This window comes from Loxodonta africana, chromosome 9 (genome assembly GCF_030014295.1).
Source record: "Loxodonta africana isolate mLoxAfr1 chromosome 9, mLoxAfr1.hap2, whole genome shotgun sequence".
Taxonomy (NCBI): domain Eukaryota; kingdom Metazoa; phylum Chordata; class Mammalia; order Proboscidea; family Elephantidae; genus Loxodonta; species Loxodonta africana.
This window is the reverse complement of record NC_087350.1, coordinates 101,921,151-101,937,148: the sequence shown is the minus strand read 5'-3', so window position 1 is coordinate 101,937,148 and position 15,998 is coordinate 101,921,151. Positions and strand designations below refer to the sequence as shown.

The 15,998-nt window shown below is 38.5% G+C and overlaps 1 protein-coding gene across 19 annotated transcripts in view; it reads right to left on the bottom strand.

Moving 5' to 3' along the window:
- FREM1 (FRAS1 related extracellular matrix 1) overlaps positions 1-15,998 on the bottom strand; it is a 333,841-nt gene that overhangs the window by 202,176 nt on the left and 115,667 nt on the right. The gene's annotated exons all lie outside the window — the stretch shown is intronic.

Here is a 15,998-nt window from a genome sequence, read left to right as displayed (position 1 = left end):
TGTCCATGGCTTCACTGCATATGTTTGGCACTGTCTTATCATGCGTTATTAGAAATATGCAACATATGTTTTCAAATTATTTACTAGTATACATAAATATTAATTAAATTGGACAATTTAGGGTTAGATTTCATTTCATTTGTAACATAAATCTTGGTTAAGTAAATATCTTCAGACAGTTATGGAAGATTCTGCCCCTAGGCTAAGGGTTCTGCTTGGTGGGGGTGTAGCATCTGCTTACTGTCAAGAAGCAAGGGAGTGTATTTTATGGAGACAGTTTTCTGGAGAGAAAAATGGGGGGGGGACTTAATTTTTCAACATACGTTCTTTTTAAACTTCAAATTAGTAGCACCTTTACAGCTAGTAGTCTGGTTTTCCAATGAGAACCTAGAGCTGGGGGGAATGTATTTCTGTTATACTCACTTGAAAGTATACGGCCACTGTTAAGAGGTCCTTTGGTGGTGGGATATATTAGATATCATTTCAACCTACTCTTGAGGCCAAACTAATTTAAAGACATTTGAAATGTCCGATCTGGCTTCAGGTCATCTTTTCAAACATGCCTGATTCCTAAAGAATCTTAAAACTGTCTTATAGTGTTTTTATGCACAAACAAAACTGTTGATTTGTTTACTTTCAGAATTAAAACAAATAAAGGGTTCTCTGATGTAAAAAAAAAGTCGTAGCCCTGCAACTAATTAGCAGCAGGCTTTTCATAGGTGGTCTCCTGGGCAAGTGTAGGAATGTAATCGAGCACTTGGGATGCAGTCATCTGGAATGCAGGCCTTTGGTTCACTTCATTTCTACAGTCACTGGTCATGGATTCTAATCCAAGGACAGCTTTTAACCTCTCGTGAAATTTTCTTTCTGTGGTTTACACTTTGGCAATATTCTCTTCTTGACTTGTATTAAAAGGCACTCTGTATGCGCATTCAACATCCACTATTACATTTATTATAAATTATAGCTGAAAATGAGGAAACCCTGGTGGCATAGTGGTTAAGTGCTATGGCTGCTAACCAAAGGGTCGGCAGTTCGAATCCACCAGGTGCTCCTTGGAAACTCTATGGGGTAGTTCTACTCTGTCCTATAGGGTAGCTATGGGTCGGAATTGACTCAACGGCACTGGGTTTGGCTTTTTTTTTTTTTTTTTTGGTATAGCTGAAAACGTTGTTAGCTACTCGATCCATCCCTGATCACCCTATAAGCAAGAAGCACGTCCTTAGGGCATCAACCAAACAAGGGCATCAGTTGTCCAAAGCAAAGATCCATAGATGTCAAGCAGACAGGACACAAGGAAAAGTGAGTGCCAAAGTGGAAGGAAACTGTCAGGGCACTAAATGAAATTGATACCAGCTCCGGTGGGTGAGAATGTGCTGTCCGGAAATAAAGTTCACACAGAGTCACAAGGGCACCCACATGCAAAGTTGTTTAAGCTACAAGGCGCCTACCACTTCAACACCTTCATTGACATCTGTCTCCTACGGCCCCCTGCAATGTAATTGAAACCTCTTATCTTGGCAGATCTCTTGGGAGTATACCATTTCCTTCTAATAAATAAAGAGTTGGGGGTGGGCTATCAAGTCTAATTCTTGATACATTCGCCCAATATGAAATTGGATCCAACATGAGCTGTTACTAGGCAAGTAGATATTGTTCAGCAGCTTAATTGTGACAAAAATCACTGAAGAATTTGTAAGAGCAAAGAATAGAAAGAAGTGTTTTTAATTATAACATGTTAAAGATCAAAGATCTACAAATACAATATAGTAATTTGTTGTAATATTTGTTTTCTGATCATTAAATTTTCTAACATCTTTTCATTTATAATCATAGCATTTACTATGAAATAAGCATCAAAATTGAAGTATGAGCTATTTAAAGCAAAATTGGTGAAAGTCAATTTTTCATTGTGGGGGATCAACAGAATTTTACACTGATTGTTGAAATAACTGATTTCACTGACTCATTTTCCTTGTTGGAGAATATGTAGAATATTCTTTTTGTAGCAAACATAATGTATAGTAAAAATCTTAGTACCCTACATCCACTAAAAATTTTCTAATTCATCTCATTTTGAAAATGGCATATGCCAATTTTGTGTTCAATCACTAATATTACGGTCACATTTATAAAGAAGTTACATCATGGATAGCTAACACACACACACACATATATACATGTATATATATAACTCACACATCCCATTCAAATGCGTGAGTAAGCAGAGGAGGGGGCACCACAGATGATCAGTGTTTAGGGCCCTCATGTGCCTTAATTCGGTGCTGTATATGATAAACTGTTTTAAATTAATATTTATAAAAGATTTAGTATGTTTTGTGTTGTTAGTTACTGTCGAGTTGTCTCTGACTCATGGTAACCCCACGTACAACAGAACAAAACATTGCCCACTCATGCACCATCTTCACAATTGTTGGTATGCTGGAGTTCATGGTTGTGGACACTGTATTCTGAGTGCCTTCCAACCTACGGGGCTTATCTTCCAGTTCTATACAGGGCAATGTTCTATTGTGATCCATAGGTTTTAACTGGCTAATTTTCAGAAGTAGATTTCTAGGTCTTTTTTCCTAGTCTGTCTTAGTCTGGATGCTCCCCTGAAATTTGTCCACCACAGGTGACCCTGCTGGTATTTGAAACACCGGTGGGATAGCTTCCAGCATCACAACAACACACAAGCCACCACAGTACAACAAACTGACAGATGGGTGATAGATTTAGTATGTTACCCATCACCTGTTCTGCAATACCTCATTTAAGCCTCCCAACAACCATGTGAGGAAGGCACTTTTATTCCCATTTTGTCATCAACAGGAAATGAAGGCGTAAAAAGGTCCAATAGCTTCTACAAGGTCAGAAGCTAGTAGATGAAGGAATCAGGACTTGAACCCAGATCTACCAGACGGCAAAGAGCAGTTGTCCAGTATTTGAGACCCCGTGGGAAATCTATCTTGGATCCATCTAGTTCCAGAGAAAGCTTTCATTCTCCCTGTGGCCCTAGGATGCTTTTCCTTGTGGATAATGAAAACCATGTAATCAACATTAGTTCCTTTCTTACACGTCTGCCATCACTAACCTCAGACAAAAACATCCAGCCCATCTTTGTTTAATATTATCTCATTATTTTTCCTTATAATTCTCTTTATGAAAGTGTCAAGAAATAGAGAAATGCAGAAAGTTTTTAAAACTCACAAAATTCTACCACCCAGAAACAGTTTAATTCCTGAAAATTAGCTCCTTCTAAACAGTGAAAAAAACTGTACTATGCAATGCTGGTGAGAGAGACATAAGAGACGCATTCATTTCCTGCTAGTACAAGAGAAAATGGCAAAAATCTTTCTGGAAAGCTATTTGGCAGCTACATCAACAGCCTTAAAAGGTCTATCCCTGTGACTCAGCAGCATCATTTTAAGGACCCTGTCCTACATAATCAGGAAAACGAACAGAAATTTTTAATTTTTATAAGTTTATAAACAATTTATAATACTGCAGTCATCAAAAAGATGATGAAGAGAAACAAGCTAAAAATCCAAAGTAAAACAAAATTGAGTATTGAATGTAGTTCAACATTGTCTTTTGACTTTTGACAATAGCCAAAGTACTATGTTCAAAAGTTACTTGGGTTAGTTCTTTTTCCCCATTTACTGTGATTACGTTATTCATTTGAAAGTTAGGTTCACTTGCTTCTGTATATATTCCATTTTAGGGTTTTTCCCCATCTCCTTATTTTTTAAGAGTGAAAAATATTAGCATGATGCTAAAAGTCAAATCCAAAAGAATGGATTTGATACTCAGAGAAATGTCATTCTCTTTCCTATACCTTCCACCCCGTTCCCACCCACCTCCTGTAGGTAACCAATCTCACTAGCTTCTGATTTATCCTTCTTGCAATATATGCTTTATTACTTTTCTTATCATACTTTTCTTACACAAAAGGTAAAAATCAGTTACTACTGATTCTGACTCATGGAGACCCCATGCATTTCAGAGTAGAACTGTGCTCCATAGGGTTTTCAATGGCATTGACCTTACAGAAATAGGTTGCCAGGCCTTTCTTCCAAGGTACCTCTGAGTGGATTCAAACTGCCAACCTTTCAGTTAGTAGCCAAGTATGTAACTGTTTGTGCCACTCAGGGACTCCCACACAAAAGGTAGCATACTCTATATATTCTTTTTCACAGGAAACTACTTCATCTCAGTTTATGGAGATATTTTTTCCTTCTTTCCTACACTGCATACTTCTTCATTACATGAATGTTCCATAGTTTATTCAACAAAAATTCTCTATATTTGAAAACTGAGGTTATTTCCAATTTTACAATTATGAATAATGCTGCAATGAATAACCTGGGAGGTTTCATATGACTGAAGTATATCATTAAATTCCTAGGAGTGGGATTATTGGACCAAAATGCAAACATATATGTAATCTTGTTAGGTATTGCCAATTCCCCTCCACAAGGATGTACCATTTAGCACTTCCACTAGCAATGCATGGGAGTACCTGCGTCCTTCTTCCTCATCAACAAAGTGTGTTGTCAAGCTTTTTAATTTTTGCCACTAATTTGTATTTTTCTTATGAGTGAAACTGAATATTTTTTGCATATTTATGTGTCACTTTTGTCTTTTCATGTGATGTTTCCTTCATGTTTCTGATTTTTTTATCAGGTTTTTATTATCATCCCTCTTTAACAGATAAAGCAGCAGACTCAGATAGTCTCTATAATGAGCCAAAAATTTTTATTTTGTTGTTGATTTCAATCTTGGCACTTGACTCTCCAAATTTTCTGCCACAGTGTACATATATTACTTTGATAATTAAGAAGGAACATTTTTTTTTAATTAAGAAGGAACATGCAGTAAAGTTTAGAACAAGGAAAGAAAAAGAAGAAAAACCAGCTGCTCCTTAAGTCACAACAACTTACAACAGTCTGCCAGTATAATCCCCACCTCGAAGGTAAGAGCAGCCAAGCCTGCAGGCTGCCAGCTGCCAGAGTCTGTAGGAGTTTGCCATGTTTGTGTTTATTTTAAATGAACAAGTGAAAACAGGGAGAAGTAAGAAGAAAATATTGATAAGGTGACATTTGGGAACACTAGTATTGCATACTGAAACCAAGCAGAAATTTGGGAACACAGGGAAACCTACTCAATCTTGAAGTTTGACTTGAAGTTCTTAAGACAAAAAAGAGGGAAGGAAAGGAGGAAGTTCACCAAGGGGACATAAATCTCAGAAACTGTTTCAAGCTCTCAGGCATGCCTGGGGTAAAGTTTTAAGCAAGGAGAGGAATGTAGAAATAATACAACAAATATGTTGCCTCAGAGAACTGAAGAATGGCAAAGTCTGCAGAAGTGACTTTTTTGCTAGCTCAGTGGTTCTCAGACCTGACACCAGATTAACATTTTAAGGCAAACAGATGCTGGGTCCCTTCCTGAGAAAAATTAAATCATAACATCAGTGGTAGTATTCTAGAATCCTATTGAGAACCATCCCCATGCGTCTGTCAGTTTGTCATATTATGGGGGCTTTCGTGTTGCTGTGATGCGGAAGCTATGCCAACGGCACCCAAATACCAGCAGGGTCACTCATGGTGGATAGGTTTCAGCTGAGCTTCTAGACTAAGACAGACTAGGCAGAGGGCCCAGCACTCTACTTCTGAAAAGAACTAGCCAATGAAAACCTCATGAATAGCAGTGGACCACTGTCTGATATAGTGCCGGAATGTGAGCTCCTCAGGTTGGAAGGCACTCAAAATATGACTGGGGAACAGCTGCCTCCTCAAAGCAAAGTCGACGGTAGTGACTTGGATGGAGTCAAGCTCTCAGGACCTTCATTTATTGATGTGGTATGACTCAAAATGAGAAGCAGCAGCTGCAAACATCCATTAATAATCGGAACATGGAATGTATGAAGTATGAATCTAGGAAAATTAGAAATTTTCAAAAATGAAATGAAACACATAAACATCAATATCCCAGGCATTGAGGAGTCAGGGGGCGGGGCCAAGATGGCTGAATAGACAGACGCTTCCATGGAGCCCTCCTTACAACAAAGATCCGAAAAAACAAGTGAAACAAGTATATTTGTGACAAGCTGGGAGCCGTGAGCATCAAAGGCAAGCTTAGACAACGGGCTGAGGGGCAAGGGGAGGAAGAGACCATTCAGAAGCGGAGAGGAGTTGCCGGACCTGAATCACGGGGAACCCTCAGGCGCCATTCCGGAGCGGCGGCGGAGGCAGCAGCAGGCTGGTCCTAGCGTTCGGCCGCAGTTTCCTCAGGGAGGAACAGTCAGCCACGCAGCCCACTCACACCTCTGGAACCTGAGGAGAAGGGTGCACTCCTGGCAAAAGCTAAGTACTTGCGTATATTTTACCATGTCCCCCCTGCCAAGCCAGCTTCAGCAGCTGAATCCCTGGCCCTGAGAAAGACCCTGGTGAGCACATAGAGCCGTCCTCCTGGCCTTGGGGAAGGAAAAAATTTGCAACTGGGGGGAAAAGATAATTTGCTAGCTCCATTAACCAGGGGAGCTCAGGACAGAAGCGGCTCCTGTCCAGGCATAAACCGTCCATGGACCTTGAGCACCTTTCCCTTCTGCATGGACCTGTGTGGGCCTATTTCGGGAGAATAGGCCCTTGTTGGCAAACTCCAACCATTTCAGCTGTGCAGTAGAGAGATGGGTGTTTGACATTTGACTTTGTTTTGCCTATTAAAAAAGGTCCTCACCTATGCACAGCAGGGACTTAAGGACTAGTAGCTCCACTGAGGACACCCAGCCACCCGCGACAATGGTCCAAAGATAACTGGTACCTCCCAGTCCTTACAACAAAAACTTTGGGTGCCCATGGTCCCTCTGCAGAACCCACCCACCAGCATGCTCTAGGGAACAGAGACACATTTTCCTTAGAGACGCTTGGGGGTTGGTTCTCAGCCCCCTGCCTTGTTCAGAGTGTGACCCCCTGCTGAAATCAGATACCGGTATATATAAGACTGTAGGACAGAGCCTCTACCACACACTTGATATCAGCTACCTGGAAACCTGAGCTGAATTCATACAAGAGCTCCAAAGGTGAAAATAATCAAGCTAGCTCACTCAAGCAACTCTATAGGGGTATACCAAAACAAAACAAAGCAAGTAGCTATGACACAGTAAGCAAGCATAAACTAATACAATAACTTATAGATGGTTCGGAGACAACAGTCAGTATCAAGTCACATAAAGAAACAGGCCATGATCACCTCAACAGGCTCTCAAAATGAAGAATCCAGGAATCTTTTAGATGAAAGTGCATTCCTGGAATTACCAGATGCAGAATACAAAAGTTTAATATACAGAACCCTTCAAGACATCAAGAAGGAAATGAGGCAATATGCAGAACAAGCCAAGGAACACACAGATAAAGCAACTGAAGAAATTAGGAAGATTATTCAGGAACACAATGAAAAGTTTAATAAGCTGGAAAAATCCATAGACAGACAACAATCAGAAATTCAGAAGATTAACAATAAGATTACAGAATTAGATAACTCAATAGAAAGTCAGAGGAGCAGAATTGAGCAAGTAGGAGCTAAAATTTCTGAACTAGAAGATAAATCACTTGGCACTAATATATTTGAAGAAAAATCAGATAAAAGAATTTAAAAAAATGAAGAAACCTTAAGAATCATGTGGGACTCTATCAAGAGAAATAACATACGAGTGATTGGAGTACCAGAAAAGGGAGGGATAACAGAAAATACGGAGAAAATTGTTGAGGATTTGTTAGCAGAAAACTTCCCTGATATTGTGAAAGATGAGAAGATATCTATCCAAGATGCTCATCAAACTCCACATAAGGTAGATCTTAAAAGAAAGTCACCAAGACACATTATAATCAAGCTTGCCAAAACCAAAGATAAAGAGACAATTATAAGAGCAGCGAGGATAAAAGAAAAGTCACCTACAAAGGAGAGCCAATAAGAATAAGCTCGTGCTACTCAACAGAAACCATGCAGGCAAGAAGGCAATGGGATGACATATTTTAAAAATCGAAGGAAAAAAATTGCCTGCCGAGAATCATATATCCATCAAAACTGTCTCTTAAATATGAAGGTGAAATTAAGACATTTCCAGATAAACACAAGTTGAGGGAATTTGTAAAAACCAAACCAAAACTACAAGAAATACTAAAGGGAGTTCTTTGGTTAGAAAATCAATAATATCAGATATCAACCCAAGACTAGAACACTGGGCAGAGCAACCGGAAGTCAACCCAGACAGGGAAATCCAAAAAAAAAGCAAGATTTTAAAAAAAGCTCAACACAGGGTAAAGGCGATGTTATTATATAAAGAAGACAACATTAAAATAATAAAGAGGGACTAAGAAATGTAATCATACACCTTCCATGTGGAGAGGAAGATACAGGATACAAAGAAATAAAAGTTAGTTTTAAATTTAGAAAAATAGGGGTAAATAATAAGGTAGCCACAAAGGAGACAAACTATCCTACTCATCAAAATAAAATACAAGGGAAAAATACAGACTCACCAGAAAGAAAATCAACAACAAATATGAGGAAAGGACAATATATAAAGGAAATCTACTCAGCACATAAAATCAAGTGGGAAAAAAAACTGTCAACACACAAAAAAAGACATCAAAATGATAGCACTAAATTCATACCTATCCATAATTACTGTGAATGTCAATGGACTAAAGGTACCAATAAAGAGACAGAGAGTGGCAGAATGGATTAAAAAAACAAGACCCATCTATATGCTGCCTGCAAGAGACAGACTTCATACTTAGAGACACAAACAAACTAAAACTCAAAGGATAGAAAAAAATATATCAAGCAAACAACAATCAAAAAAGAGCAGGAGTGGCAATATTAATTTCTGACTAAATACACTTTAAAGTTAAATCCATCAGAAATGATAGGAAGGACACTATATAATGATTAAAGGGACAATACACCAAGAAGATATAACCATATTAAATATGCACCCAATGACAGGGCTGCAAGATACATAAAACAAACTCTATCAGCATTGAAAAGTGAGATAGACAGCTCCACAATACTAGTAGGAGACTCAACACACCACGTTCGGTTAAGGGCATGACATCCAGAAAGAAGCTGAATAAAGACACGGAAGATCTAAAGGCCACAATCAACCAACTTGACCTTGTAGACATATACAGAACACTCCACCCAACAGCAACCAACTATACTTTCTTTTCTAGTGCACATGGGACATTCTCTAGAATAGACCACATATTAGGTCATAAAGCAAGCCTTAGCAGAATCCAAAACATTGAAATATTACAAAGCATCTTCTCTGACCATAAGGCCGTAAAAGTGGAAATCAATAACAGGAAAGCAGGGAAAAGAAATCAAACACTTGGAAACTGAACAATACCCTGGTCAAAAAAGACTAGATTATAGAAGACATTAAGGATGGAGTAAAGAAATTCAGAGAATCCAATGAGAATGAAAACACTTCCTATCAGAACCTTTGGGACACAGCAAAAGTGGTGCTCAGAGGCCAATTTATATCAATAAATGCACACATCCAAAAAGAAGAAAGGGCCAAAATCAAAGAATTATCCCTACAACTTCAACAAATAGAAAGAGAGCAACAAAAGAAACCCACATGCACCAGATGAAAACAAATAATAAAAATTAGAGCTGAACTAAATGAAATAGAAAACAGAAAAACAATTGAAAGAATTAACAAGACCAAAAGCTGGTTTCTTGAAAAACTCAACAAAATTGATAAACCACTGGCCAAGCTGACAAAAGAAAAACAGGAGAGGAAGCAAATAACCCAAATAAGAAATGAGATGGGCGATATTACAACAGACCCAACTGAAGGTAAAAGAATTATATCAAATTACTATGAAAAACTATATTCAAACAAATTTGAAAACCTAGAAGAAATAGATGAATTCCTAGAAACACACAACCTACCTAAACTAACACAAACAGAGGTAGAACAACTAAATAGACCCATAACAAAAGAAGAGATTGAAAAGGTAATCAAAAAACTCCCAACAAAAGAAAAAACCCTGGGCCTGAAGGCTTCACTGTAGAGTACTACCAAACTTTCAGGGAAGAGTTAACACCACTACTACTAAAGGTATTCCAAAACATAGAAAAGGATGGAATACTACCAAACTCATTCTATGAAGCCACCATATCCCTGATACCAAAACCAGGTAAAGACACCACAATTGTAGACCTATATCCCTCATGAATGTAGATGCAAAAATCCTCAACAAAATTCCAGCCAATAGAATTCAACAACATATCAAAAAAAAAAATTCACCATGACCAAGTGGGATTCATACCAGGTACGTAGGAATGGTTCAACATTAAAAAAACAATTAATGTAATCCACCGCATAAATAAAACAAAAGACAAGAATCACATGATTTTATCACTTGATGCAGAAAAGGCATTTGATAAAGTTCGACACTCATTCATGATAAAAACTCTCAGCAAAATAGGAATAGAAGGAAAATTTCTCAACATAATAAAGGGCATCTATACAAAGGCAACACGGCAACAGCCAACATCACCCTAAATGGAGAGAGCCTGAAAACATTCCTACTGAGACCGGAAACCAGACAACGATGCCCTTTATCACCACTTTTATTCAACATTGTGCTGGAAGTCCTAGCCAGAGCAATAAGGCTAGATAAAGAAATAAAGGGCATCCAGATTGACAAGGAAGAAGTAAAAGTATCTCTATTTGCAGATGACAAGATCTTATACACAGAAAACCCTAAGGAATCCTCTGGAAAACTAATAGAAGAGTTCAGCAGACTATCGGGATACAAGATAAGCATACAAAAATCAGTTGGATTCCTCTACTCCAACAAAAAGAACATCGAAGAGGAAATCACCAAATCAATGCCATTTACAGTAGCCCCCAAGAAGAAAATACTTAGGAATAAATCTTACCAGAGATGTAAAAGACTTATACAAAGAAAACTACAGTACACTTCTGCAAGAAACTAAAAGAGACTTACATAAGTGGAAAAACGTAACTTGCTCATGGATAGGAAGACTTAACATGATAAACATGTCTATTCTACCAAAAACGATTATACATTTAATGCAATTCCAATCCAAATCCCAGCCACATTCTTTAATGAGATGGAGAAACAAATCACCAACTTCATATGGAAGGGAAAGAGGCCCTGGATAAATGAGGCATTACTGAAAAAGAAGAACAAAGTGGGGGGCTTACCTTACCTGATTTTAGAACCTATTATACTGCCACAGTAGTCAAAACAGCCTGGTACTGGTACAACAACAGATACATAGACCAATGGAACAGAATTGAGAATCCAGACATAAATCCATCCACATATGAGCAGTTGATATTTGACAAAGGCCCCAAAACAGTTAAATGGGGAAAAGACAGTCTTTTTAACAAATGGTGCTGGCATAACTGGGTATCCAACTCCAAAAAAAATGAAACAAGACCCATACCTCACTCCATGCACAAAACCTAACTCAAAATGGATCAAAGACCTAAATATAAAATCTAAAATGATAAAGATCATGGAAGAAAAAATAGGGACAACGTTAGGAGCCCTAATACATGGCATAAACGGTATACAAAACATTATTAAGAATGCACAAGAAAAACTAGATAACTGGGAGCTCCTAAAAATCAAACACCTATGCTCATCCAAAGACTTCACCAAAAGAATAAAAAGACTACCTACAGACTGGGAAAAAGGTTTTAGGTATGACATTTCTGATCAGCGCCTCATCTCTAAGATCTACATGATACTGCAAAAACTCAACTGCAAAAAGACAAATAACCCTATTAAAAAATGGGTAAAAGATATGAATAAACACTTCACTAAAGAAGACATTCAGGTAGCTAATAGATATATGAGGAAATGTTCATGATCATTAGCCATTAGAGAAATGCAGATCAAAACTACAATGAGATTTCATCTCACTCCAACAAGGCTGGCATTAATCCAAAAAACACAAAAGAATAAATGTTGGAGAGGCCGTGGAGAGATTGGAGCACACTTCTACACTGCTGGTGGGAATGTCAAATGGTACAACCACTTTGGAAATCGATTTGGAGCTTCCTTAAAAAGTTAGAAATAGAACTACCATACGATCCAGCAATCCCACTCCTTGGAATATATCCTAGAGAAATAAGAGCCTTTACATGAACAGATATATGCACACCCATGTTTATTGCAGGACTGTTTACAATAGCAAAAAGATGGAAGCAACCAAGGTGCCCATCAAGGGATGAATGGATAAATAAATTATGGTATATTCACACAATGGAATACTACACATTGATAAAGAACAGTGAGGAATCTGTAAAATCTGTAAAACAGTTGCAAAAGGACAAATATTGTATAAGACCATTATTATAAGAACTTGAGAAACAGTTTAAACTGAGAAGAAAACATTCTTTTGTGGTTACAAGAAGGGGGAGGGAGCAAGGGTGGGAAAGGGGTATTCACTAATTAGATAGTAGATAAGAACTACTTCAGGTGAAGGGAAAGACAGCATACAATACAGGGGAGGTCAGCACAATTGGACTAAACCAAAAGCAAAGAAGTTTTCTGAATAAACTGAATGCTTAGAAGGCCAGCATAACAGGGGCAGGGGTCTGGGGACCATGGTTTCAGGGGACATCTAAGTCAACCGGCATAATAAAATCTATTAAGAAAACATTCTGCATCCCACTTTGAAGAGTGGTGTCTGAGGTCTTAAAGGCTAGCAAGCAGCCATCTAAGATGCATCAATTGGTCTCAACCCACCTGGATCAAAGGAGAATGAAGAACACCAAGGACACAAGGTGATTACAAGCCCAAGAGACAGAAAGGGCCACATGAACCAGTGACTACATCATCTTGAGTTCAGAAGAACTAGATGGTGCCCGGCTACAACTGATGACTGCCCTGACAGGGAACACAACAGAGAGCCCCTGAGGGAGCAGGAGAGCAGTGGGATGCAGACCCCAAATTCTCATAAGACCAGGCTTAATGGTCTGACTGAGACTAGAAGGACCCCGGTGGTCATGGCCCCCAGACCTTCTGTTGGCCCAGGACAGGAACCATTCCCGAAGCCAACTCTTCAGACATGGATTGGACTGGACAATGGGTTGGAGAGGAATTCTGGTGAAGAGTGAGCATCTTGGATCAGGTGGACACTTGAGACTATGTTGACATCTCCTGCCTGGAGGGGAGATGAGAAGGTGGAGGGGGTTAGAAGCTGGCGAAATAGACACGAAAAGAGAGAGTGGAAGGAGAGAGCGGGTTGTCTCATTAGGGGGAGAGTAATTGGGAGTGTGTAGCAAGGTGTATATGGGTTTTTGTGTGAGAGACTGACTTGATTTGTAAACTTTCACTTAAAGCACAATAAAAATTATTAAAAAAATAATATATATATCCCAGGCATTACTGAGCTGCAATGGACCTGGTACTGGCCATTTTGAATCAGACAATCATATGGTCTACTATGCCGGGAATGGCAACTTGAAGAGGAGCGGTGTTGCATTCATTGTCAAAAAGAACGTTTCAAGATCTATCCTGAAGTACAATGGTGTCAGTGATAGGATAATACCCATACGCCTACAAGGAAAGCCAATCAACACGACTATTATTCAAATTTATGCACAAGTCACTAAGGCCAAAGATGAAAAAATTGAATATTTTTACCAACTTCTGCAGTCTGAAATTGGTCAAACTTAATTAGGATGTATTGATAATTACTTGTGATTGGAATGCGAAAGGTGGAGGCAAAGAAGAAGAGTCAGTAGTTGGAAAATATGGTCAATGCCGGAAATCGAATGATAGAATTTTGCAAGACCAAAGACTTCTTCACTGCAAATACCTTTTTTTCACCAACATAACAGTGACTATACACGTGGACCTCGCCAGATGGAATACACAGGAATCAAATCGACTAATCTGTGGATAAAAGATCACAGAAGAGCTCAATAATTAATATATGTCTACTATTTTAGTTATTTTACCTCCCTCCCCCCTCCCATCCCTGGTAACCATCAAAGAATGTTTCTGTCTGTAAACCATTTCTTGACTTTTTTATAATAGTGATCTCATATAATATTTGTCCTTTTGTGATTGACTTATTTCACTCAGCATAATGTCCTTCAGGGAAACCCTGGTGGCATAGTGGTTAAGTGCTACGGCTGCTAACCAAAGGGTCGGCAGTTCAAATCCACCAGGTGCTTCCTGGAAACTCTATGGGGCAGTTCTTTCTACTCTGTCCTATAGGGTCGCTATGAGTCAGAATCGACTTGATGGCACTGGGTTTGGTTTTTTGGTTTAATATCCTCAAGGTTCATCCGTGTTGTGAGATGTTTCACGGATTCAACGTTATTCTTTAATGTTGCATAGTATCCCATTGCATGTATGTACCACAGTTTATCCATTCATTCATTGATGAGCACTTTCAGTTGGTTCTGTTGCAATGTCACCCATCTCATTTCTCATTTGGGTTATTTGCATCTTCTCCTTCTTTTCCTTTGTCATTTTGGCCAGTGGTTTGTTGATTTCATTGATCCATTCAAAGAACCAACTCCTAGTCTTGTTGGTTCTTTCTATTATTTTTGTTTCATTTATTTCTGCTGTCATCTTTTTTATTTCCTTTCTTCTGGTAATTGTAGGCTTCTTTTGCTGCTCTTTGCATATTTGTTGGAGTTGGAGGGTTAAGGTATTGATTTTGGTTCTTTCTTCTTTTTTCTTGTGTGCGTTTATTGCTATAAGTTGACTTCTGGTCAACCTTTTGCTGTGTTCCAAAGGCTTTGGTATGTTGTGTTTTCATTCTCCACTGATTCTAGGGACTTTTTATTCTTTATTTCTTCTATAGTTTTTGTTAGGTACCATCAAGTCGGTTCTGACTCATAGAGACAACAGGATGAAATACTGCCCAGTCCTGAGCCACCCTCACAGTCCTTGCTATGTTTGAGCCCATCGTTGCAGCTGCTGTGTCAATCCACCTCACTGAGGGTCTTCCTCTTTTTTGCTGACCTCTATCTTACCAAGCTTGATGTCCTTCTCCTGGGACTGGTCCCTTGCGATAACGTGTCTAAAGTATGTGAGATGAAGCCTTGCCATCCTCGTTTCTAAGGAGCACTCTGGCTGTACTTCTTCCAGGACAGAGTTGTTTATTCTTCTGGCAGTCCCTGGTACATTCAGTATTCTTCACTAGCACCGTAATTGAAAGGCGGCAGTTCCTTTTCGGTCTTTATTCACTCACTGTCCAGCTTTAGCACGCACATGAGACTTCTTCTGTTATCCAGTGGTTTCTAAGCAGGGTGTTATTCAGTTTCCATGTATTTGATTTTTTTTCCCTTGTTATTCCTGTTATTGATTTCTAATTTTATAGCACTGTGATCAGAGAAAACACTATGTATTATTTCAGTGTTTTTTAATTTAGTGATATTTGCTTCGTGGCCTAACATATAGTCTATTTCATGTGTACTGGAAAACAATGTGTACTATGCTGTTGTTGGGTGGAGTGTTCTGTATGTGTCCATGAGATCAAGTTGGTTGATTGTGCTTGTATCTTCTGTATCTTTCTTGAGTTTCTTTTTAGTTGTTCAGTCCTTCATCAAAAGTGGTGTGTTAAAGTCTCCTACTATTATTGTAGAGTTGTCTGTTTCTCCAATTCTGTTAGAGTTTGTTTTATGTATCTTGGAGCTCTTTCACTGGATGTGTATTTATTTTTTTTTTTTATGAATTTTCTTTTCATTTCCTTAATTGTTGATTTTGTGTTTACTGAGTCTTTATGATTGTCTTCTTTTTTATTTTTGTGGGTATGTTAATTAATTTTCTTTGTGGTTACCCTGAAATTTTCTTTTATCTTCCTAAGTTTAAAACAGTCTGTTATATCTCTCTATGTATCACCTTGATTTCATCTCCATATGGAAGTTCCAAAACTACACCATTCATTCCACCTTTTTGTTTTGAAGTTGTCATCATTTGCAG